Below are 26,333 nucleotides of genomic sequence, written 5' to 3'. Positions count from 1 at the left end.
CGCTATAATTGGGTGTTTGGTTCCCAGTGAAGGACAAATGCAGTCATGTTATTTGTGCAGGCCTCACAGATACTGCCTCGTTTTCCAACTATCTGAAACTCCCCTTTGGTTGTTTCCTCAATAGTAGTCTTTTGTATTTGTTTCAATGTCTGTATGGATTCACTTGGTATCAGAATGACACACTGGATAAAAAATCCCACACTGGACATGGGAATCTCAACTTGGTCTCACACTCAGGATTGAGCACAACAGTACATTGTTTCATCTACAGGTTTCTCATGTTCTCGCTCTTGAAATCTATTCCCAGGCACGCATCTGTTGCTTGTTGGAAGAAATGTGTCAATTCTAAACTAACAATTTATGAGAAAACATCGAAAGAAGGCAAATCAGCAGAAAAGCAGAAGCACCCTAGGTTCCCCTGGGACTAAGATTCAGGAATTTTGAGTGAAACCCTGCACATTTAGGGCCCGATTACAACTTTCAGCATTGTGAGGGCAGGTAGCTTGCCACCACTGCACCCCTGCCACTGCCAAAGGTCACTGCCTCCAGCCCGCCCACTAGATGACAATTTCATTTATAGTCTGGTGGGTGGGCGATGTGGTGGTACCACGTCAGTGCTATTTAAAAGGCTCATCATGAGCCTAAAACAGCACCACCGTAGGACAGGCAGTGCACCCTCTTGCACAGGAAGAAATGCACCATGTCATGCGTTTCTTCCTGTGCAGGAGCTGCGGGTGCAAAAATACAGGGGTCACAAAATGTGGCCCCTGCATGCACCCCCGTGCATAGGACAATAGAGGACCCTGTAGGGCTACCTTTTTTTCATCACCGCCAGCCTTTTGATGGAGGAAGAACCTCCATGAAAGTGCTGGTGGTGAGGAAAACTGTAATATGCTTGGCAGTGCCGCAGGGTACCACCAAGCATATTGCAGCCCTCAGACTGCAGAGGGACTACCAGGGAACGGCAGTTCCCTAGTGGCTGCGTTGGTGCAGTGGCAGTCCGACTGCCAAAGTCGTAAGTGGGGGTTGTAATGTTGTCAATTAGGACCCGACTATTAGACGGGGTCCCTAGAGTTTGCCCCCGGTTCCGCCACCCCTCTGGGCGTGCAAGTTTAGTTCAGCCCAACGCACGCACGGAGGGCATGCATGAGAGTGAATAAACAGCCCGGGGCTCCGGGCGTGGTCAGGCAGTTTGCTAACCACCACCTAGAGATAACGTGTGGCCTTGTAGTTATTCCTAGGCCCAGGCTACGTCACCACATTGGCAACGAGGTGGTCTCGCCACCCCATCGCGTGCCCTGTAGCACCTTACTCTAGCCCACGGAGCAATCGTCGGAGCGCCTGCAGTCTCCCTCTCCCCTGAGACCACTCCTTCGCCTGGCAAGCGGCGTCGCTGTGAGAAGACCCAGCTGTCTGGCTCCCTGGGCACCCTCCCGGACTTACCGCCGCCTCCATCAGCACTCCCGGGCACGCCAGTGCACTCTTCCTGTCACGGCCCGCCTCTCCTGCTGGCGGTGGTGCTCAGACAGAATCGGAGGTGAGTACGCGCCCCCACAAGCGCCCCCGCCGTGGTGGCCCATCAGGTCCGGCTCCCATCAGCCCATCGAGGCCCTGTGACTGCCTTCCACCAGCCCAGCAACTCTCGAGCTCGCGGGAGCCGCTCCCGCTTGATTAAACACCCACCCTGCCAGAACTCACGCTTCTCGCATGCAACGCGCCGGCCCGACCCTGCCATTCCTCATGCATCTCGCGTGAGATGCCGTTTGGCTCGTTTTGAAGCCCTGGATCGCGCACCCTGCCTGCCCAAGAACACCTGGTCATCTGTGCAGTCCAGAGAGCCTGCCAACTACGCCTGCACCCGCCCTTAGCAGCCATGGCCAACGTTCCCCCCCTGGAGCCATTCACAGTCACCGGTACGCCTCCGTCGCAGGCAGAACGGTGGAGAAAGTGGGTGGAACGACTAGAGAACTATTTCGTGGCGGCGGAAATTGCGGCTGAGCAGCGGCGTGCCATGCTGCTGCATCTAGGAGGTGAGGCGATCCACGACATATCGAAGGACGTAACGGAGGGTGGCCAGCCCAGCAACTACACCACATTGCGCGACGCCATAACGGCGTACTTTGAACCTTTCGCCAGTGCAGATTATGAAAGATTCCTACTCCGCCAGGCCCGCCAGCACCCGGAAGAGTCGGTGGACGTCTTTTACGCAAGACTGAAGAAGCTGGCCAGCACGTGCACCCTCCCCGACGTGGACGACGAGATCCGCGCTCAGTTCATTCAAGGCTGCGCGTCTTCGAAGCTGCGCGAAAGGGTCTTGGAAACGGACAACATGCCCATGCGCGACATACTGGCGTTGGGGCGGTCCAAGGAGTTGTCTAAGGCCAGGGCTGCGAACATGGAGCCAAAACCAACGGTCGCAGTCAAGACGGAGCCTGTGTGCGTCATCAAGACTGGTGCCACAGAGTACCGCCCAAAACAACCCCGGCGAGGAAGACCTAGACCGGCTCAGTCCTACCACGACCGCGCCTGTGCATGGTGCAGAGGAACAACGCCCCACAACGGAGCATGTCCGGCACAAGGCAAGATCTGCAGTGCCTGTGGAAAAGCCAACCATTTCACAAGCGTGTGCCTGTCGACACAGAGGAAGAAGCAAGGTGGCCCGCCCAGAAGAGTGAGGCAGCTAGAACCACTGCCAAACACCTCTACCAGCAGTGACATGGACGATGACGAGGCAGACGTAGCCTCTGTCCACGTCGTGCGGATGCTCAAAACTCTGGCAGCCACGCCAACCGCGGAACCATGTGCACTGTCAGCGTGCAGGACCAAGCAGTGGCGGCCCTAATCTACACCGGCGTGACGATCAATCTAATGGCAGCCAGCATATACAGGACATTAGAGAATGCGCCGGCGCTCCACCCCACGAGAGCACAAGTATACACCTACGGCACCAGTCACCCGCTACGCCTGTGTGGAATGTTTCGGACGGCCCTGTCGCACAACTCTACTCATCTGCAAACAAAGATCTACGTGTCGCAGGAAGGAGCCGGGTTCCTGCTTGGGTGCAGGACTGCCCAAGACCTCGGGCTGATACACTTCGCACTCACAGTCCAAGCCCACAGCCTCGACCACCTCGTACTAGAACACGCCTCGCTGTTTGAGGGGATCGGCTGCTTGAAGGGATCCGCCATCCATCTCCACATAGACAAATCGGTTGCCCCAGTGGCCCTCCGGCACCGAAGTATCGCATTCACCTACGACCCAAGGTAGAGGCGGAACTACGCCTACTTGAGCGAGCTGGAATCATCGAAAGGGTAAGCGGGCCCACTCCATGGGTGTCGCCCATCGTGGTAGCCAAGAAACCGAAGCAGCCCGACGCCGTGCGGATTTGCGTGGATATGCGCATCCCTAACCTCGCTATCAAGCGCGAGCGCCACCTGACGCCAACCATAGATGACATCATTGGAGAATTGTCAGGTTCGAAGTGGTTCTCGAAAATGAATCTGAGGTCAGGGTACCACCAAATTCCCCTACACCCAGATTCACGCCCAATAACCACCTTTTCCACCCACACCGGCCTCTGGCGGTACACCCGGCTCAACTTTGGGATATCGAGTGCCGCGGAGGTGTTTCAAAACATCATTCAGAACGTCCTGCAAGAGCTAGATGGCGTGTTGAATGTCAGTGACAACATCTTAGTCCACGCACCGACCCTGGATAAACACATCCGACCCCTCCAAGCGGTGTTCGCCCGGCTTCAAGAGCGGGGTTTGACCCTCCACAGAGAGAAGTGTGACTTCCTATGGAGGGATATCAGTTTCTTTGGCTACAGATTCTCCGACCAAGGTATTGGAACGGACCCAGAAAAAGTCAAAGACATCCACGAAGCTCCCGCCCCAACATCGGTAATGGCAGTCCGCAGTTTTCTCGGAATGGTCACATACTGTGGGTGGTTTATCAAGGTCCTGTCCGATCTCACTGGCCCTCTCCGTGACCTCACGAAGTCCACCGCCACCTGGGCATGGGGGCCGGAGCAGCAGGAATCGTTCCAGAAGACCAAAGAGGCACTCTCAGCGGACACGACCCTAGCCTACTTCGACCCCTGAAACGAGTCACAACTCGTGGTGGACGCCAGCCCGACAGGCCTAGGGGCCGTGCTAACCCAGCAACAAGCATGTGGAGAGTGGGCCCCCATCGCGTATGTGAGCAGAACCCTCACGCTAACAGAACAGAGGTACTCGCAGATCGAAAGGGAAGCCATCGCCATTTTGTGGGGGTGCCGGCATTTCCACATATACTTGTACGGACACCCGTTTATAGTAATCACAGATCACAGAGCCCTTGTCCCGCTATTTCAGGGATCGTCATCACGACCTCCTCCTCGAATTGAAAAGTGGGTGCTCCAGCTCCAGGAATTCCAATTTACCGTGGAGTATCGACCAGGCACCCGAAACCCTGCCGACTTCCTGTCGAGACATGCTCGCCCAGCCACTGACTCGGAAGCTGCAGAAGCTGCCGCCACAGAGGAGTACGTTAGGATGATCGTGGAAAGGTCAAGGCCCCTGCCAATATCCCTAGAGGAAGTGGCGCGAGCCACCAAAGACGACGACTGCCTGCAGATCGCCATTCAGGCCATCACGTCGGGAAACTGGAGGCCTCTCCAAAGCCCAGCATCCTTCCGCACACCTGGGGCCTCACCCGAAGCCATCTCAGAGGTACAGAGACTTTGTGGCCCGATGTCGACGCTGAAAGAGTAGGAGCTGTATCCTCACCACAACTAAAGTAAGACTGTTCCCTTTTGAGCCTGATACAACTCGAAGAGACTGTATGTGAAATGTTAAGAATTTCCTGTTATGATTGTAGTTTGTCGTTTTCATTTCTAGGTGAAGAAGAAATGTAATGTTGTCAATTAGGACCCGACCAATAGACGGGGTCCCTAGAGTTTGCCCCCGGTTCCGCCACCCCTCTGGGCGTGCAAGTTTAGTTCAGCCCAAAGCACGCACGGAGGGCACGCATAAGAGTGAATAAAGAGCCCGGGTCTCCGGGCGTGGTCAGGCAGTTTGCTAACCACCACCTAGAGATAACATGTGGCCTTGTAGTTATTTCTAGGCCCAGGCCACGTCACTACAGGGGCCAGACCACCGGTGCAGCAGTGGCTGGACCACCACCACTGCACCCCCACAAACCTGGTGGTCTTCGGACCGTCAGAATCGAAATTAGGCCCTAAATATTCATGTACACATTTAAACTCGACACAAATAAAGTTTCCATTTTAAATGTATATGCACTTGGGATTAGGCACGTAGCGGCTACGTGAATTCACAATTAACATCAGAACTCGTAACTGAACTCGCGAAATAACAAGCACCTTAAGCACATGTACTTGTGCACAAAAACAGGCTTCGACTGAAAAACTTGAGTATGGTTTGAACCCTTGTACACTCAAGGGGGCTTAACACAATTTTCTACGGGGTTATGAACACTGCTATTATTAATACACCATTAACGCATCTATTCTCCAGGTTGATAACCTTGTCACCACTAACTTGATGCTGGGTGGACATCCTCAGTAGTAATTTTAGAATGAAAAATTTTTATTTCAGAAATATTCCCCAGAAGAAGGCCAGTGGGCCGAAATGCATTGGGACAACAAATAATACGTCAAACCGGGAATGATGCATTCTGGGAACGGAAGCTCACTCATGAATATGAGAGTATTGTGAATAAAACAATACATACTGCAATGACTTTTTGAAAATAACTTTTTGAGAAGTGTGCTTATTTGAAAGTGGGAAAGCTTTGCATTGAGCACCTTAACCTGCATTCAGACATGTACACATATAATATTACTTTAGAACTTTAGTTCATGTTGCATAAATCATAGAGTAAACAATGAAATTGCACAACACTAAGTATGCCTGGGAACCTCATTTAAAAAGTACATACATGTAACATGAATGCATACATTTACTTAATGTTATTGTTCAACATATCCTAACATCCTAAGCATATAAGGATCATTTAAAGCTAAGAACCACATTTGCAGCAATTACATTTGCAGAATTTGGACACATTTATGAATCATGTGTAAAGCTTCAGCAGTGAAATAAAGAGGATGGTTTTTAGACTAAACTATACGCTGAAAATGTTTAATTATTAAATATCTCATACTACAATTGTAAAACCTTTTAGTTAACAAGAAGCATATATATTTTATTACCACATGTGAGTCACTTTATGAATCCATATCAGGTAAATGTTATTTACAGGATTCATTTTACATCATTGTCTATTAATAAAGATGGGTTCTAAGTTAAATATCAAATGCACTTTTTTGGACATTAGTAAAATATTCTCTCCGAGAACTATAAATTCTGTAGTAAAGATTCACTGCATCCACAGTTTCAGGTGTAATGTGTGAAAGAATCATAAGGACACGTAGGACTTGTGCAAAGTGCACATTCATTTGTGTGTCAGGTATCAGTTGTTTGTCGTCATTTTTAGGTTTTAGTGACTTGTAAAGAGTGTGGAACTTTGCGCTGCACCATTTTCATTAAAGGCATGTCAGGGTAAGGTCAACTTTTAAACATTTAGGAGCAGATTTACAAGCCCCTTGCACCACTTGTGTGCCATTTTTCCCATGTTAAAAATAGCGCAAAAGTGGCGCAAGGGGCTTGTAAATCTGCCCCTTAGTGCACGTCTTTGCACATTCAGTTAAGCGCAGTTGGTTTACGCATTTTGAGGCCTAATACTAATGAGTATAGTTACATGTTGCATTTGTTAACATTTTAAATGTCGTGCCAGTTCAATCTAACTTTGCACATTAACATTGCACATATGACTTTAACTGTTTTATTTAGCATTTAACTCTCTTTCATTTCAATCAACCAATTATTGCCTGTATCTGTATTTTCTCTTTGTGCATTTACGCATATCTCACAGCAACATAAGACGATAACAACAGAGAACAAGTTAGCTAATAGGTCTGTGTTTAATGTGCCTACTCATAAAAACAGGCATGTGCAAATACTATGTGCATTTGTTACTAAGTTTAAAGCAGCGCTATTGGCTTTACTACGTCACTAAATCGTAATCAAATAGTACAGAGATTTGGATATATATTAATTTCATAACAGAACATTAGATGGCAGCACAGACTACTACATGATAAAATGAAAATATTAGTTTTCGGCGATTTTATTTTTTGCCAACTTAATCAACTTTTGTGTGTGTTTGTGTTCCTTGCCAACATTCTGGGAATTCTAAAGAACAGACAGATATCAAAATGTTGCTTCAACCTTTACTAATCCCCCCCCAAAAAAAACACATTCTCAGGCCAAATGGACTTCTACTTTGATGAATACACATCATCAAATAACTATTTTGGCGAGACTATGTCCGGGAAGTATGGGGGGGGGCAGAATTATAAGAAGGTGCCGCAGCGTATCACTGCAAGCCCTCTGGCTGCGCCACGCTGCAGCACTTTCAGAGCACAGGAATGTGCAGGGCCGGATTGGGAACCACAACTGGCCCTGGCAAAGTGCTCGGCCGTGCCCCCCACTTGGAGGGGTTGGGGGTGCCGCCGAGCTATTTCCCAGGGCCGGTTTCCTGACGATTTTGTTACAGGGACGATTTTGTTGCAAAAACGGCCCTGTAACAAAAACGGCCCCCAGGGGCCAAAAACCAGCCCCACCCGTTGGGCGCACCGGGGGATTGCCCGGTGCCCGCTATGGCCAGATTACAATATGTTGCATTTCTGTGCTCTCCCCTGCGCTGGCGGACAGCAGCTGCCATTCGCCGGCGCAGGCACCCAAGGATGCCTGGGACAGAGGGAGATTGTTTTTGTGCAGGAAGATGCCCCTTCCTGCACAAAAACAATCACTACAGGCATTTTCCTCTTACAATGGGTGTTGTAGAATGCAGCACGCATTGAAAGAGGAAAAAAACGATGAGAAATGAAAACATTTCTCATTGTTGCGCCTCGCGTAACATACTGACGCATTTCCAGGTTTACGAATCCTGGTAAATCTGGGAATGTGTCTGATTCCATGGGTGTTGCATGGAAATACCACAGCAACACCCATGGAACGCTCATTTTGCGCAAAGTGCTGTGTGTAAAGGGGCCGTATTTACAAGGACAGGAAAAGCCACGCAGGGTGGCTCTTCCTGTACTTGTAAATATGAGGCAGTGAAATGTGCTGCCATTGCATCACAAAAAGTGACATACTGGCAGCGCAAGGGGCTTGTAAATCTGCCCCGGGATATTTAACAAATATGGTTCACAAGGCAGGTACGCCTGCCCCTTCCACTCTGGGAACTTAGAATATCTAAGAAAATTTTAAGATAAACATGCTAATATTCTTTCTCTAAAATGTGTGACTGCAGATCGCCCGTGCATCTAGAACCCAAGTATCAAATTAACAAACGTATGTTTATGCCAATTTGTATTAATGTGAAAAGTTCAGCCAAAGCAAATTAACTACATAAATCTTGATAAATGAACCATTGTAGAAGATGTAATTTGTGCAATTTTACAACAAACATTCATAGCCATAACTAGATATGATAATCCAGAAAGTGGTTACCTATAAGATAAATTAAACAAATAGCTTTCGAACAGTTTTTGGAATGCAGCCCCATCTCCCCCCAAAGAAGTTGGATGTATATAGAGGCTAACAAATAACAGAAAAGCTTTAAATGTAGGCACAGATATACTAAGGTACTGCACCAGAACACAACGGCGCAAAGTGATGTAAAGTGTTGCATGGTATTTGGGACTTCATTTACAAAAATTGGGGTATCATACACCATTTGAAAGAGCAGAAATGCACTGTATTAAAAAGATATGCTGCATTACTGTCCTTTCAGCTGACCCACAATTTGGTGCCTTGCGCCAACACGGGCACCCTTGAACCATGGTGCAAGGGTGTCTGTATTGCTGGCAGGATTGATTTTGTGCAGGAAGGAACACCTTCCTGCACAGAAACAATCCTGAGAGGCACTTTCCTCATTCTATGGGCATAGTCTCAAGAACGTGTGATAACCATCTCAAAAGTTACTTAATGCAACTTCCAACTTCGCAGTGTATCGCAGGAAAATATCGCTGTGTTAACCAAGCCTTCTCAACACGGCTGTTGCATCCGATAGTCTCCAGATAACACGTCAACTGTTAAAATCAACGCCACACCGCAAAAGTGCGAAGGCAAAAAAAGCTGCGAGGATTCCAATAGCGATACTAAAATCACCTAAAACCAGCTACAGGCCTACAATTCACAAACGTCAGGAGGGAATCACCATAAAAGTAGAAAAAAAAACTGACAAACAAATGCCAAACAACAGAAAAGCACAATGGACGTTGCCGAAGAAGAGTAGGAAGAAGGGCTTCAGTCTGCACGAAAATAGATCCTGATAATGGAGGTGGTCAAACACCATCAACAACTGTTCGTCACCTCCACTGTGTCATTGGCAACAAAATATGGACTATGGAAGTCTATCGTGGACAAGGTGAATGCAGTGGGAGTGCTGAAGAGGACAATGGAAGTGGTCAAGAGGCGCTGTAATGACATCAAGCGCACAACCAAGCTGAAACTCGCCAACAACTGGAAAGCAGCAATGCAGACAGGAGGTGGGAGTCCTGTGCCACAGGAGGAGCTGGACGACTTGGAGGAAATGGTGTCCACAGTCATCATTGGGGAGACGGTGAATGGAGTCGGGGGACTTAACACTGCTCAACATGACCGGACACAACAGCAACAGGGTGAGTAACGACCAGGGACGAGGGGACAGGGGGAAAAGGCCACAATGGCACCCATGTACAATTGAGCTGAGCACATCTGCGGACAAACCATGCGCCCCAGACCCCAACTCCCACCAAGAGACCAATGTACCCAAATATGCAACATCTCAGCACTGTATGAGCACAGAAGGCATAGGCACATCACAGAAAAGGGATAAAGGCCAGCAAAGCAGAGCAGCTGGGGCCACTCCCCCGAAATGCAGTAGACACACATAACATGCAGAGCACAGCAATACTGACAACAATGTGGCACAAACCGCAACATGTCCACAACAGAACACAGGACACAACTGGTGCCACCTGGGTGTAGACACTGGCCAATCACAAGTGGCATTGCAAGGAAATGTGAGATGCCTATGTACAAGTACAAACACACACACGTCTGTTGTCGAAATGCCCACTGTCCCCCATCAAATAGGCTGCTCCTTCCAAACAGCCACTATGTACACAGTCATGCAGTCTGTATGTAAACATGTACTATTAGACAACACACATGTGAACACATTGTTAAACTGCATCTCCCCTTCACATTGGAGAGGGACAATCAGCACCTCATGCAGAGCAGCCCGACCCTCTCTTCTCTGATGATGAAGAGGACCACCACAGCTTCGACTCCGATGCCCTCCAAGAGTTCATTGACAGCCTCCGCAGCCCACCTCCAGGAGCAGGGCAGCACAGCAGCAACGCGGAGACCCCAGCCCCTGCACAGACCACACAGAAGGCAGCACCCACCACCACGGCTGCCTCCCAGGACCCCCCACGAAGAACACATGGACTTCCAATGCTGTGTTTTGGGATGCCAGGATCAACTGGCTGAACAGGTGCAGGTGGGCTTTGACTGCATGGCAGGCAAACTAGATGCCATACGTGGGTGTCCAAGTCCCATCAGGGACCACTCACAGTCCTTAACGGACGCTCACAGTCTGCTCCATGCTCTCCAACAAACCATGACTGACATCGCCAGGGTCCTGACTCAGAGACAAGAATGACTGACTAGTCAGAGTGGCTCCATCGAGTTTGCCCGGAAGGTGGAAAACATGCGGAGGCTCATGGAGACCATGGAGCGGGCCAATGTGGAAAGATCGGGGGCCACAGCTGCACACCAGCGAGTGGTAGCTGGATTACTCAATGACCTCAAAACCATCCTCATGGCATTGCTGCCACAAGGCCTGGCGCTGATGCATACTGCTGCTACCACTACATCCGAATCTCCACCCCCTGAAGTGTCAATGCCACAGAGTGCGGCAGACATTCCACCTCCGGCCCCTAAGGTGTCACTGCCACACAGTGCTTGATAAAGGCCAGCACCACCCACACGTGAGGCACATGGAACAGCAGAGGATGAAGAGGCGGATGAAAGCGCCATCGTGGTAAGAAGGATGCAGGTGCATTCATCTCCGCCATATGGCCGGTTTCAGCTTGGTTCTGCCCTCTGCATCATCACCTTCCACTGCCCCTGATGTGCTCTGCTACCCTCACCTTTGACCTCGCAATGGACTGCCATATTCTGTTTGATCGCCAATGACACAACACCTCTTCCTTTGACTTGTCGTTCCCTGAAGGACTCTGGCTGGCCTTCCACGGGCCAACATTGTAAAGTGGCGTAAAGTGCTGCTCCTGATGCAACACTCCACTGAATGTGCATTAAACATTACGAATCACACAGATGTGTCATGTCTACTTTCATGTGTGGTAGCATTGATGAATGTAGGGTCTGTGAATTCCCCCTATGTCCATGTAGCTCATGTCGTTGGACTTGGGTCACAGGGTGACACATTGCCGAATGCTGTCTGGTTGGCGCTGACGCAACAACGGGGACACACGCATTAGTTACTTGTCCAGCTCCGTACGGAACCACGCCCAGAGCCCTGTGGTCATAGTTCAAACCCTTATGCTGGACTGGACTGGCATACGCCAGGACAGCCCACTACGCTTACGCTCCAGGGGGTGACAACAACGCTACATGTGCCAGGACATCCCTGTAGTGATCTACTGCTCACAGGTCTAGTTGTCGGCCACTCCCTCACAGCTGGTTTACACCCACACCACACCCATCCAGCACATGCATCACAGTACATGTGACCCTGCCAATAAAAAGGGCCGGGGGCACGTGCACGACGCCATTTCCAACCTCTCTCGGGGTGTATCCATGTGGTGTGCATGTAGGCATGGGGACCCAGGGGCCTGCGACATCACATTCCGCAGGCCCGGAGGTGACATGATGGCGTGAGCACCACGATACCCAATCATAGAGGGTCCATGATTGGTTTGGTGCGCGAAGTCAGACAGGACATGAGCGCGCCCGGAGAGGCGATGTGCACACGCATGGCATCTCCTCTCTGCCTCACACGCTCCCACCACGCGCTTGATTTAGCTTTTAGTTCATGTGCCCGACTGGACAGGCAATGTGCACGCACATGGCGTCTCTTCTCTGCCTCACATGCTCCCGCCGCGCTCGGACAGGCGTTGTGCACGCATAGGGCTGCAGGTAGTACAGTACACGGCAGCTCAGCTTGCTCTCAATAAGCCAGCATTAGCTCCTTCCCTGCCTCTCCTATGACAACTCCATTTGCTCCCTGTCAGGAAACGAGCCTTCTTCAAGCTGCTGTGCATGGTTTTCAAATCCCTGCATGGTTTGGGTCCAGTCTACCTTGCGAACAAAATAGGACGCTACCAACTTGGACGGTGTCTTAGATCTAGTAACCGTTGCCTGCTTCGCAGCCAGAGGATCAGGAAAGCCAAAATGGGTGGCAGTGCTTTTTTCTATCTGGCCCCAAAACACTGGAATGAGCTTCCTGAACAAATCCGTTCCTGCCTCAACCTGCCACAATTTAAGAAGATGCTTAAGACATGGCTATTCTTTTTTTTTCAGAACAAAAAGACATGGCTATTCTAATCAAGTTTGTTCCACTTGACCTCCTTTTTCAGGCGCCGAGAGATCTCCTTGGGGAGGATTTGTGCGCCTTACAAAAGAGTGTAATATTAACAATAATAATAATAAATGATAATGGCTTTTATTTATGTATAAAAACCAACACATAAAAAAGGCATTGTCATGTACAATGCCAAGAGCTCAAACTGTTCCAAATGCGAGACCTGTTGCATTGCAAATGCTTTTTAATGTTTCTAATTAGCCTATTGATGCTACTAACCTCACCGTCTTCCACAACATTTCACTGACTCATATTCAAAGTGATCTTGAAATCACTTACATGGTTGGAGACACTGTAAAAATATGGACAGAAACTATGTCTGAGGCAAACTAGAGGACCCCATCGTTAAAATTAAGATATTTCTATCTGGCCCTAGTGTCTTCTTGTCCTCTGGAGACAATGTTGTAAAAATAAAATGTCCTCGGAAGGTTTAACTTTTGTACCAATCACCCTCTGATTCCAGACAATAAAAACAACCAGTGTCCTGATTTTCAAATGTGTGCTTTGATTAAACTGTACAACCACTCTATGTCATCTAGCCCATCAGCAGACAGCTTGACTGTTCCTGGTATCAGGTCTCACATGAGCTACAGACACAGAAGCACCTCATCCTTTACTCGTTGGGGAAGATATTTTGCTGTCCTCAGTTCGTACCCCACAGTTAGCCACTTATTTCTACCTCACTGCTAGGCTAAAGAAAATGGCTTCTGCAAAATGGGTTTAGAACTCGCAAGATATGCGTCAGAAGAAAGATGATACCTATGCAATGAAGGCTCAGCACACAATAATTATTTCTAACATTTCAGCTTTGAATCCTTTGCTATTATTTCCAATGCTGACAGATTGTGGCGTCTTCAGTAGATCAGAAATGCATTGACACAGTCTAAAAAACTCTTCAAACTCTCCTATGTTGTATATCTTGGCTTCAAATGGTGTCTACCCATCAACCTGTATTTCTATAATTTTCAGCCGTGCCACTACATCAAGATAGATGCCTAAAAATGGTGATATGTTCAGTCCATTTTAGAATTCACATGCTAATAGCCTTTTTTTCTGTGAGAACTGGTATTGATCTTGAAATCTCCAGGAAGAGGATTGAATGCAGAACACCCCCTATCAGGCCTCATGTTATTGGATCTTTCAACTGCCTTTGATATGGTACACCATATAATTGGGGTCCACCTTAGTCTTACAGGTGTAGCTCTGTCCTAGCTCTTGCCTTCCTGCCATGTGAAAGAAACTCTTTGATCCTTCCCTCTTTGTCATAAAAATGATTTCCTGTGATCTGTGGAGTCCCCCATGGGCCTTCCCAGTCTTCATTGTGTTTAATTTCTATATGTGATCCATGCCAGCTATCATAAGGTCCTCCATCATGGAATCAATCTCCTACACATATGACTCAAAACTGATCCTGACCTGAGGCAGACCTCTATCAGAGCTTCAGCAATCCTTTCAGTGATTTCTGGCAATTCAAACCTAGATGATGAATAGTGAGCTGAAACTTAATGCCAGCAACATGGAGGCTGTGATCTTTGGACAAATCTTTGAACACTTAAAAGGTGATAGGAGGAATGCTTGCAATATGTTTGACCACTGTCAGTGTTGCATTGCAACCCATCATTCTGCTGCCCACCATGCAACCTTAGTTTTTAATCAGCCATATGCAAATCAATCCTGACCCTGTTCAAATAGAACAGTCCAGCCCGAACTGCCAGGTTGGGTCCTCCCTGAACTGGAACACAAGCAAAGGCCGGTTTTGCCCTAATTGAGGGTCTTTAGTCGGGTGTAGCTAGGTTGCAGTGGCACAGTGAGCACAAGACACATGCCTGGGCATATCCTTGGCCGCTTAGGTCATTATATATGTGACACACAGAAGGTGATGCTTGCAATAGGTCTAACCAAGCTTTAGATGACTGTGGAGTCTCAATCTGGCCAAAACCAGTCTTGGGTTGCTTGTATTCCTGTTCAGAGAGGAACTGGTGTGTCAGTTAGGGCTGGACTATTCCTTTTGGATCAGGACAAAGACTGATTTGCATATGGCTAGATCTTGAGGTGGCATGGTGGGCAAAAGAATGATGGGTTGAAATGCTAACTGGTGTGATTGATAGTGGTTTGCTTTTTAGTAGCATTCCTTCTGTCGCCTTTGTTTTGTTTGATGGAACACCTTTCCTGGCAAAGGGTGGGCCCAGTCATGGGTCCATTCTCATTGTGCTAGTGGACCCAAACTACATCTGACTGAAGAAGCCCAATCAAGCCAAAATTGGTTGTGGGTTGCTTGTGCCGGGTTCAGAAAGGAACTGCCTTGGATGGACTGTTCCTAATCGAACAGGACTAAGACTGATTTGCATATGTTTGGGCCCAACCTGAGATGGAATGGTGGGCAGAAGACCAATGGCTTGGAATAGTGCCCTGAGTGATTGCCAGTAGTTAGACTTTTTACAAGCATTCCTCCTGTTACCTTTTGTGTATTTAATGTAAAACCCTAAGTGGTAAAGGATATGTCCGGTGGTTGGTCCCTTGCTCACTGTGCCACTGAATCCGAGCTAAAGATGACAGAGGAGGCCCAATGAAACTGAATCCGGTCTTGGATTGCTTGTGTTCCAGTTCACAGAGTACCTGACTTGGCAGTTTAGGCTAGACTCTTCTTATTGAAGAAGGACCAAGACTGATTTGCACATGGCTAGACTGAGATGGCATGGTCAGCAAACAAAATATAAGTTTGAATGCAATCTTAGCAATTGCTATAGGGTGTATATTGTGCAAGCATTCCCCACATCACCTTTTGTGTATTGGTCTTGGTCCTTGTCCAGAAGAGTCTGTGGACACTCATCATGTGGCTGGAACTGATGGGAATTAGACCTTGCCCATTGGTCAAGATAAATAACCTTGCCATGACTGTCAACAAGTAACTGTATCTCAGCATCAGCTGGACTCTGTAGTGTTGGCTTGTGTCCATCAGATGAGATTTTTGAAGAACACCCTGCTTATAATATCACAAAAATTGGGGAATTTATGTAGGCTAGACTATGACGTTATTTCCAAGCATTTGACCATGTGTCTACTGCTTGCAGTTGTCTGTGTTATCTAGCTTTAGCTCAGCATATTGAGTTTATGTTCCTAGGTCTTGCCCATTAGATGTTGTATAGCCAGGTTTCAGGGATTTCGGTCAGAGGGCCCCAGGGCATATTGGTGATACTTGGTCCCAGTTGAAACAACAGGGTTCTTTTGCCACTGTTCTCTAGGGGACCTGTGCTACACAGTCCCTAAGGGTTATGAGGCAGAGCAGTCCAAGGCTTACTAAGGGTTAGGTGCTGTGGGCTTGAGGCCCAGCAGTCAGCAAAACCTATTCCGACAAAAATCTACATTTATTATTACAGACACGACTTAGTACCATGGACTAATACATACATGTATACAGAATGGCTAGTGGAAATGTATTTGGTAAAGCTCTCCAAAAAGCCTCACTACCGACAGAGGGTTTACACTAAAGAAAGATTCCACAGATCAGGTAATCCACCTAATAACCCCTTGTGCCACCTGTGCTGAAGGCACCTCTAACGATCTGCCCACCAACTACCCTAAAACAACAATTTATCCCTTATGTCCTTAAAACAATATAGATACTTCAGTTAATAAAAGTCAAGCCTACTAACTTTGTCAGCTAACAACAAAATGGAAAGTTCAAAACACAGTACAATAACTATCAAAATATGCTAAGATGGTACCATCACTCATTTACATCCAACAGCATTTATAATTATTCAGTGTATATTGATTCACTCTTAACACTTCTACAGTCAAAACAGATTTCAATGTTCAATATTATGAAGTGTACACGTCATTATTATACCTTTATATCTGCTGCAAAGCGACCACAGAACCAAGAGACAAATGATTAGTAGTGAATTGGTGCGGTCATTGGCAGTGCTGCCAGGGGGAACAGATGGTGCAAGCTTTAGTGTCCTCCTGTTGAGGGCCCCGGCACTACGTTTTTTACAAATTAGGCACTGCCCCTCTTCTAAGACTGCGAGAACATGGGTGGCAACCTAAGATCAACCTAGAGGCACCTACTGTGCTCTAAGTAGACCCCTACAGCCAAGTTATACTTCTGCACCTGCCACAGTGATTTGCAAATCTAAGAGCTCAATGCAGATGTCAGGAATGCAGCGAAGTTCAGGACTAAATTAATGGTCAAGGAGAGCTTGTTCTCGGCAAGGATAAGAGAATTCTGGAGGAGGGATTTAGTACACACAAGAAAATACCTGAAAGTTGGGAAGTAAAAGGACAAGGCAGAATCTGTGGACTGGAACATAAATGTTTGCTTGTATGCTCCTTGGAAAGGAAGAATCAGTGACTCTTACAGAGTCTAGGAACTCTTACGATGGGAGAAGTGTGCTGAATGAAGCTCTGTGCAAGAGGCACCAAGTCTCAGAATCTCATGGACATGCTCAGTAATAATAATAATAATAAAAAGATACCAACTCAACCACAAGAGAAGACAAAATGGAATAGAACAAGAAACCTTGAAAATAAGAAATGGGCTCACGGTAAAGCAGAACCAGATTCTAACATGGACAAGACTGAACTATTGCGGTGCCAGAACTTCACTTTTTTGACGTTCCGGTGGCGCAATGAGCCACTGGCTGGCATATTTATGAGGGCCATGTTATGAGGCTTTTCAGGGTCTTATAAATTTGTAACCCTTTCGCGCAGAAAACTGTGTGAAAGGAGGGCTCCGTGGGAGTTCCTGGGGGCATCCCCAGCAACATCCATGCATCTTTGACAATGCCCCAGATTTACGATACATTGTAAGTTTGAGGCAGCACCAATAACATACACCTCCCATGGGGAGGTGGAAGGGGGCACAATAAAGAGAAATATTTTCTGGTATCCCTCTTTTTATGTGCACTGCATTCGGTTGTGATTCTTTTTGATCAGGAAGGTTTCCCTTTCCCCAAAAAGAGTCATCCCGCAGTGCTGACACCCTTGCACCAAGGCGCACGGCAGCCCATTCCTGCCCTTTTCTTTTGCCGTAGGGCAGCGCAGTAGCAAGGCCTGCTGTGCTGCCCTAATGCAAAAAAAAAGATACATGAGGCACTCAGGGTCTATAGAACTGGGAACATAGAAATTCAAGAAAGAGAAGCCACAAACATACAGGGACAGAAATGGTCATTTGCAGACGGTAAGGAAGGAGAGTCCGAGACTATGAATCCAAACACCAAAAAGGGCAGAACAGGGCGTGTACAGACAAAAATAGAATCAGTGATAAGAGGAGCAACAGAGTGGCAGCAATAACAAGGAACAGAAACAAGGAAGACCAAGTAACAAAGCTGGACCTAGGGAGCAAGAACTATGGAGAAGCCAAGTTACAGACCCTAACAAAATCGGAACAAGTGGTACCTCAGTAGAAAAGACTGCTGTGAGACACTGTATACTGAGATTCCAGGTCATAAATAATTGAGGCACAGGGGAGGAGCACAGGTGCTGAGAGTAAGTCTAGTGTAAGTCATCAATAACATGAACTGGAAAGCTACACAGGAACTTGAAAATAGGAAGGCTATCGAAACCAGCAAGCACACAGAGAAGAACATGGAAACTAGAAAGAGTGTGTATGATGGGTTATAACAAGTCGAATAAGCATTTTGTCACCACCAAGACATGATTGGGCAATATTTGGCAATAGAAGATACTACATGTACCACAATGCACATAGATGGTAAAGTTGAAAAGAGGACTGGAATATAATGTGGACTAAGTATGATGGAGATTGTACATACATGTCCAGATCTAAACGCATGACCTCCTAGGGCATACATTAGTGCCACCTAGTGGTTAGATGATGGTACCCTGACACACACATGAGCTTCTGGGGACATTTTGGCCCCAACTGATTTCACACTAGTGCTGCTCTTTGATGCAGTCACAGACAGTAGTTTCTTTCTTCTTTTTAATTTCTGAAACATTGTGCTACCAGGAGTGGATCACCAGTTTTATTGGGTACCCATGTCCTTTCTGTTGGGCACTTGGGTCTTGATCTTGATATCCATAAGAGGGACATAGTAGCTCAAGCTTGCATGGCCTAGCTGGCTCCCCACCTGCCTAACACAGATGTGTGCACCGATGTAGAAGCCTGCAGATTCTCTTCCTCCCATGAGTGTGAGTGGACATAGGTACGAACAGCAGGGATTGGCCCACATCAGTGAACCTTGAGGTCTGGTCCTCAATGTGACTATTTTTGGATATGGAATGTTGTTATGCTCAGAGTGGAATCTTTCCCCGGGATTGTGGCCCATCCCAGGGTACAGAGTGAAGAGAAGGGTGATCCAATGCATGCCCTCTCAAAAGGGTAATCAGTGCGGAAACATGTCCCTTACCTGGGGCTCCTCAATGACTGATCCTCTTGGGCTCTGGCTCTTCATGGAAGAATTCTAGATAAACTCTCTGCAGAGCTCACAGTCTTTTCTTGGACCAGCAAACCCTTGGGATCTACCAGGCAGGACCAACACCAAGGGGTCAAACACATGCAGTTATCTTGTGCCTCGTTTGGCCATTTCTGATAGGGAAGTATTGTTTTGTGCCTTGTGGTGGTCTCCAGCCACAGAGGTGTTAATTGAAGGCTTCCATGCAACTACATTTGTATTATTCTGAAGTTTATTTTGCACTGCTCTACCTCTGATGACTAGGAGCTCTTGGCCAGTCTTCCTGCCTTTTTAGCTCCTTACAGCTTGCTAGAAAAGCTTTTAGGAAGTACTCAGGGCCAGCTCCTCTGATTGGGCTCCTGTTACTTTTCCTTGACCCAGGTCATCCTGTGGCCCTGAAGATAGGTTACTTTCACTTATTGCAGTTCCCAGGTGTCAGGATCCCTTGACACTGGCAGGGTGCCCTAGTGTCCAGCAGGAATCAAAGGGTCCCCCTTTAGGGGTCAAATCGTTCACAGGTCAAGTCTACAGACACTCCAGGTGAGCTCTCTCTACCTGGGATCACAGCATGTCTACCCATATACTGTTGCCCAAAGTGAGTAAAGTGGCCAGTACTGATGGCCCTAGAGACTAGATCCACAGAGTCCATGACAATACAAGTCAAGAGTGGGCAACCACTCCAGACAGCGATTTACCCATTACCCCTTGTCTTCTGCAGATTCCACTGCCTCTCTCTGTCTCTTCCCTTGTGCAGAGGATTATAAGTGGGGATGGAAAGTTAGAGAAAGTGAGCTCCTCTGCCTAAATGAAAGAAGACATGTCATCACTCAACCGCCATCACCTCTCTTGCACACCATCTTGCGTCATTTCAATTAGTACTGGGTGAAATTTAAAATACGCTTCACAAATAGTTTTATTACAGGAATTTTGCATTACACTTGTTATACAAAATTACTAAAATTATGCATTTAGACCACATAGCATATTTACACCTTTGTTTGTGATAAAATTGTATTGCAGGAGCAACACAAACAACTAGGATGTGAACAACTGTTGTATGTTGCAATTGTGTTTTTTGTGCTTTTTTACTTTAAAATGTGTCCTTGACTAAAAATTGACTCAAGAACACATTTTCTGTTATAATATAGTTCGAAATGATGGATTTGCAATGCACATCGTTGTGTGTAATTATTTCGCATATTTTCCCACACTTCTACATTATTATGTGAAAGCAAATAATGCAAAATTGACAACTCCTTAGTTTCAATATCGCAACTTCAAGTGGTCAGTGGCCACAGCTCTCAGAGAGCTTTAAGCACCCCCCCACACACACACAAAAATGTCACTGACAAATGGATTCCTGTCCACCAAATCTTTTTAGACGGGTGTAGTGAGGTTTGTTTATGTTTATTTACCTTAGTCTTTCTTTTATCTTTATTGTTCATGCGATCATTGTCATTACTTCATGCAACATTCTAAGGTCCTCGTGCACTGTTTGTTATGAAAGAGTGTATCTTCAAACATGATTATGTTTGAAGATGCATTCTCTCGTGGTGCTGTTCACCAGCTAATTCAGGCGGCCGTTGGAAAGCAATTCAGGGTCTGGATCGGCTGGAGAACAGCAGCACGTCCGTGTTATGCTGTATTTAAGGAATAAATCTTGTTTTATTGGATACTACTTTATGCTTGCTTCATTCTTTACCTGGATCGATTTATTGTGAAGCAATACTTTACAATGGGCATGTCCAAGGTCTCAGTTAGTATGAATGCAATTAATCAATGCAGATTCTGCCACCACCTGCTTCCTCTCTCAGGAACAGGCTGATCCTCTACTTGTAGGACTATTATGTGAAGAAGGTGCTCTTCTACCTCCTAGACAGTAGAGTGATTAACGTGGCCCAGAAGGCTAGTTCAAAGACAAAATCTAAAAAAGGCTGAGAAATATGACCGAAGCCCAAACTACATGAAGTACAGTGAATATGACAAAATTAATAAAATATTATTTACTTAGAGAAAGAGAGGGTAAATATTTTCTAATTTGAGCCAATCCAAAGTTTTGTATCTGGTGCTGCATTTGCCTGCATTGTGAATACTTAGAATTGAAGTACAACTGTCTCTGGGATGGAGTAATTGTGTGCTTTCAATTCAATGGATAATGAACAACCATATATGCTGGATTAACAGCCGTCAAATCTCAATTATCGCACAATTGGGCAAATATATAACTAAACAGGTAGATTGCCCATACAAAGGCACAGTGCTAAGTGCTTAGACATAGAGGCACAATAAACTTGTAGGAATGATAAACGAAAACGTTCTGACTGTAATAAAATTGAATTGACAAATCACAGACTCAACTTCAATTCCGGTTTGCTATTTGTACACTTTGGGCCATATTCACAAGGACTTTTCTCCAATTTATCTCCACATTAACGCATCAAAAGGGTAGATATATTTAACACCCCATTCACAAGCCGGTGCAAACTGCAGACATCGCCAGTAATCCCGCGATAACTGCCCCAAAATTTATCTCCATGGTGGACACCACTAACTAACACTAATGAGATGCTGAGTAAGCATTCCCATGTAAAGACACACAAAAAAACCACAACACCACTTTCACAACGAACTGCCAGATCCGCGAAGCGAACCAAAAACAGGTGATATGCTGCGTTAGCACCAGGGATTTTACACCTGCCTTTTGCTTGTGCTAAGCACTACGACTACCCACAGCATGAAAGGAAGCCCAGCCAAGAGCCACATCTGAAGACCCACAGATGCCATGGAGACAATGATCATGCAGATCTGATGCCCATGAGGGCCACCACCCCCCCTCTCCCCCCCCCCCCCGGACATACACATCCCGGCACTGATTGATGCCAAAGCTAGAACACGGACCTCCACTGAATAACATGGAAATCAGAGATTATCCCTGTGTATTGCATTTCAGGTGAAACTTGACCAGGCTGGAAATGTGGGAATAAGAACGCGTCTACCATTAAAAAGCAAGTAGACATCCCTTAGCCGGAACTGGGCTTGTTTTTTGTGACCGGCATTCCTACCCATTTCCTCAAAGGACCTCTGTGCTGCTGTCAGGGGAAGTCCATTCCCACCAGACCCAGAGCAGCGATCCTGCCCTCATTCACTTTCCCTGCCGCATGACTGCGAAGATCCATTCTGATGCCAACACTTGATGCGAACTGAATATGAAGTCAGATGGCGGTACGTGGAAAGGTCGCCACCCGAGAATGTTATTGGAAATAGTGAGTGGTATGTTCTCATGGCAACATCGCCTGGAGTGAAGATGGTATTTTTCTGGCCCTGCTGTGCCAATTCCCAGGTATCGCCGGCTAACGCCGGAATTACTATCGCCATCACGATAATATTATTGGCTGTTTTCGCCGCAGTTCCCTGTTTTTAGCGCCATGTAGCGTGGGCTTGATAATTCCACACTAACATGCCGATGAAATACAGGGTTAGGCGGCGTTAACTTTTCTGGAGATGACTGATGTTGGCGATAGTTATCGCACGTTCTTGTGAATATACCCCTTTGTTTTCACAGCCAACACATCAATATTTCACACCCAAACTATAAATCATGAGCGGGGTCTTCATCAGGACATATATGAAGTAACGACCTACCAAATAAAGGAGCATAAACATTTTACCCAGTTGCGTAGCCAAAACTAATTTGGGAGCAGGACCAAATGCAGAGGAGGGGTTCCTACCTCTCAATCAATTACTTTTATTATAGGACCGCATCCATCAGAATCTATAAGCAAAATGTAACAGTAACTGACTGAGGTAAAAAAAACTCATCCATACTGTAGTTCCTGCTATCCGACTAGTGCTACAAGTTATACATCTTTTCACTAGAAAGTTAGGTTAAACATACAGGTCTCAACTGCCACTCGAGCAGTTAGTGGATCACCTATATTTCATTCACGCTAAATAATAAAATATGACATTAGGAATCAGATGCTGCAAAAAGAAAATGTGACATTAGAAATGATTGTGGGATGAAGGAACTCTATCATAAGGGATTGCTACCTCATATGCCCATTCTATAGACTCAAGTGCAAAGGGAAGTGTAAAGAATGTCAGAGGTTCTCATTGGACTTAGTGACAGTCTGTGTACTTTCTGCAATGGAGGCAAATTACTATTTAGAGTTGAGTTTCCAAAAATTTTTTGTGCACTAACCCCCAGATTCATCAACGTCCTCTTTTGCGAGTCCTTAATAGCGATTATTAAGGAATCGCTATTAAAGACTCGCAAAACGGGATGCATGTAGAAATCGCAATTTATTTTGCGATTTCTACTGCTTCCTTATTTGCGATTCGCTAATTGCTAATCACAAATAAGGAATGGCTTTCCCATTCATTCCTATGGGCCTCAAGGCCCATAGGAATGAATGGGGAGTCATTCCTTATTTGCGATTAGCAATTAGCGAATCGCAAATAAGGAAGCGATTTCAAGGGTGCCAGGGTGTCCAAAGGACACCCTGTAGCACCCCTGAAATGCAAATGTACACTGGTGTTGCGCACACACATGTCCAAAGGACATGTGTGTGTGTAACATACAACCTAGAAAAATGCACTTTTGTAAGTTTTCGCTATTTACCACGAAGTTACACTTCGCGGTAAATAGCGGCCCCATATTGCGAATTTGCAATTTTAAAAAGGTTCATGAATAGCATTTAAGGAATCTCTAATTGAGATTCCTTAAAGGTGATTCTTCGCAATTTAGCGATTTCTATAATTGCAATTTTTGCATTTGGGATAATGAATCCCAAATGCAAAAATAGCGCTCGCAAAGGGCCAGATTCTCAGAATCTGGCCCTTTGCGAGCCGATTTTGGCTTCATGAATCTACCTGTAAATACTCTATTTGGGCTGTAAACATTCAAACAACAGCTGAATGGTAACTAGCAAAATGTCCAGAGCTAGAATGTTGTGTGAAAACAAACACAGCTAATTCAGAACTATGGAAGTTGCAGCAGCACTCTTCAGTGCACTCTTGGGGCCTCATTTATGAGAAATGCCGCATCGCTGCGTGAAAGCAGCGATGCGTCACGTCTCAGTGCGCACTCCTTGTGACATGATTGATGCGTCATATTTACAGTATGACGCATCATGTCACAAGGAGTTACAGATACGTCAGTATTTCTGACGTATCTGTAAGCGCAAAAGTCACGCATTGCTGGGGTGTGTCACAAAAGTGACGCAACTCCAGCAATGCGTCCTTTCACATGGGGAAAGCCCCATGTGAAAAGGCTTGCGTCAGTCTTATGCCTGCTGTGAGGCAGGCGCAAGATTTTGGCGCAACAGCGTCCTAAAAGTGACGCAGTGAAACTCATAGATTTCACTGCGTCACTATTACGAGGCTTTTTGCGTGGGAATGCCCCCTCTGCATACATTATACCTGGCGCAGGTATAATGTAGCGCAGGGGTTTACAAAGTGACGCATCGGAAGTGCAAAACTGACGCAAGGCCTCATAAATGAGGCCCTAGGATCTGACTTTGATAATGGCCCATGAAAGACTGCAGCGTAGAACAGAATGAAAAGAAAATCCTTATCAGGTGACAGTGGGCTAGTAGAAGGACAGTCAAGGTATATCATAGCAGATTAATCTTACTCCACATTCCATACATCAACCTGATACAGTTTTAATCTGGGCAGCATTCATTACAGTTCTACACTGTAGTGGCTGGTATCATGCCTGCAAGACTAAGAAGAACTTTTGTTTCACCACTGGTGAAATTGTGAAGCCTGTTGTGCCAATGTGCTACACACCATTCATTATCAGTGCACTGTTTCCCAGCTCATGATATATCATAACGTACATTTAGCAAAAATCTGCATTAGGTCATGAATGTAATCCAGAACTACTGGGAACACATTTCAGGTTCTCTACAGACAAACATATTGTCAATGCAGGACAGTCAAACTTACGAAATAGCAAATTTGTCAGATGCTTTTTGAGTGCTAAATTACCCATGTGCGCAAGTGGTACTCAGTAAAGCCCAGGAGGAGATGGTCCACACCCTGAGGAGTATATACTCCATAAACACACAGAATGCATGTGATGCTGAAATCTGTATCACATATCTATGTACATGTTCTCCTGGTTCAACACATGACCAAATTATATTACAGAACAGGTATCTTATGAACATCATAAAAAGAGACCTTTCGCATAGGGCATAGTTTTCGGGTAGGTGTCTAGTAATTACATTAATGTTCATTTGTAGCTTGCAAATTATCTCAGGTGAGCTTCTTATCCAAGGTAATTCAGGGACTGCAAACTGTTTGGGCAAGGCAGGGCCACAAATCCAATGACAGTGACTACTCAGTGGCATTGCAGTAAGATGAGAGAGGGGTGTGTCATCAGAATTTCAGTCTTTGATGGGTTCAACGTCACAAAATTAGACGACATCCACTATTGAAGAGCTGCCAAAGAATATGTAAGGTGAGTACACGTTTGGTCAAAATGGGAGACACTCTGCTGTTTTAATATGCATAGGTGCTGTGTGTCAATAGCATTCATATAACTTTGCACCAGGCTAAGTAAGAGGCTGCACGTATATTCTGAACAGAGTTGAAAAAGTTCCTTGATAAACACTCCATCTGAAATCATGTGAAGATGACAAGATTTGAGGCTAGATAATGCATTGAGATCTGCTGAGTAGGAAGGAAGTCAACCAGTCAAGCAGCGTATGAGGCAGTGCCACTGTGAAGCCTTTGCAAAAGAAGGTGATGGTCAGTATTGTTGAGGCTAGTGAACAGATCATACTGCTGCCATCAATCCCCATTTGAAGGCCATGTAGCACACATAGTACTGTGTGCTAAGCACTGCAGCCAAAATGGAATCCAGCATGGACACTGTTAAGTTCACTGTTGGTGTCAACAGAATACAGCAGATGAGAAGTTAATACATTTTACAAATAATTGTTGAAATAGGGTAGGAGGGAGATTGGGATAACATTAGTTGGGGCCATGGGATCAACATGTGGCTTTTTCATCCAGGGTGTAACAGTAGCATTTTTCCAAGAATTTGGGGGAAGGCCATAACCAAGGAGCTGTTGACCTTGGTACAGAATAACCCTGGTATAAACTCATGTAATTTCTGCTAAATCCCAAAACTTTATGCACAAGGATATGTTATTATGCAAAATGCCACTTCTGGCA

The sequence above is a fragment of the Lissotriton helveticus genome, chromosome 2_1 (genome assembly GCF_964261635.1).
Source record: "Lissotriton helveticus chromosome 2_1, aLisHel1.1, whole genome shotgun sequence".
NCBI lineage: Eukaryota > Metazoa > Chordata > Amphibia > Caudata > Salamandridae > Lissotriton > Lissotriton helveticus.
This window is presented reverse-complemented; position numbering follows the sequence as displayed.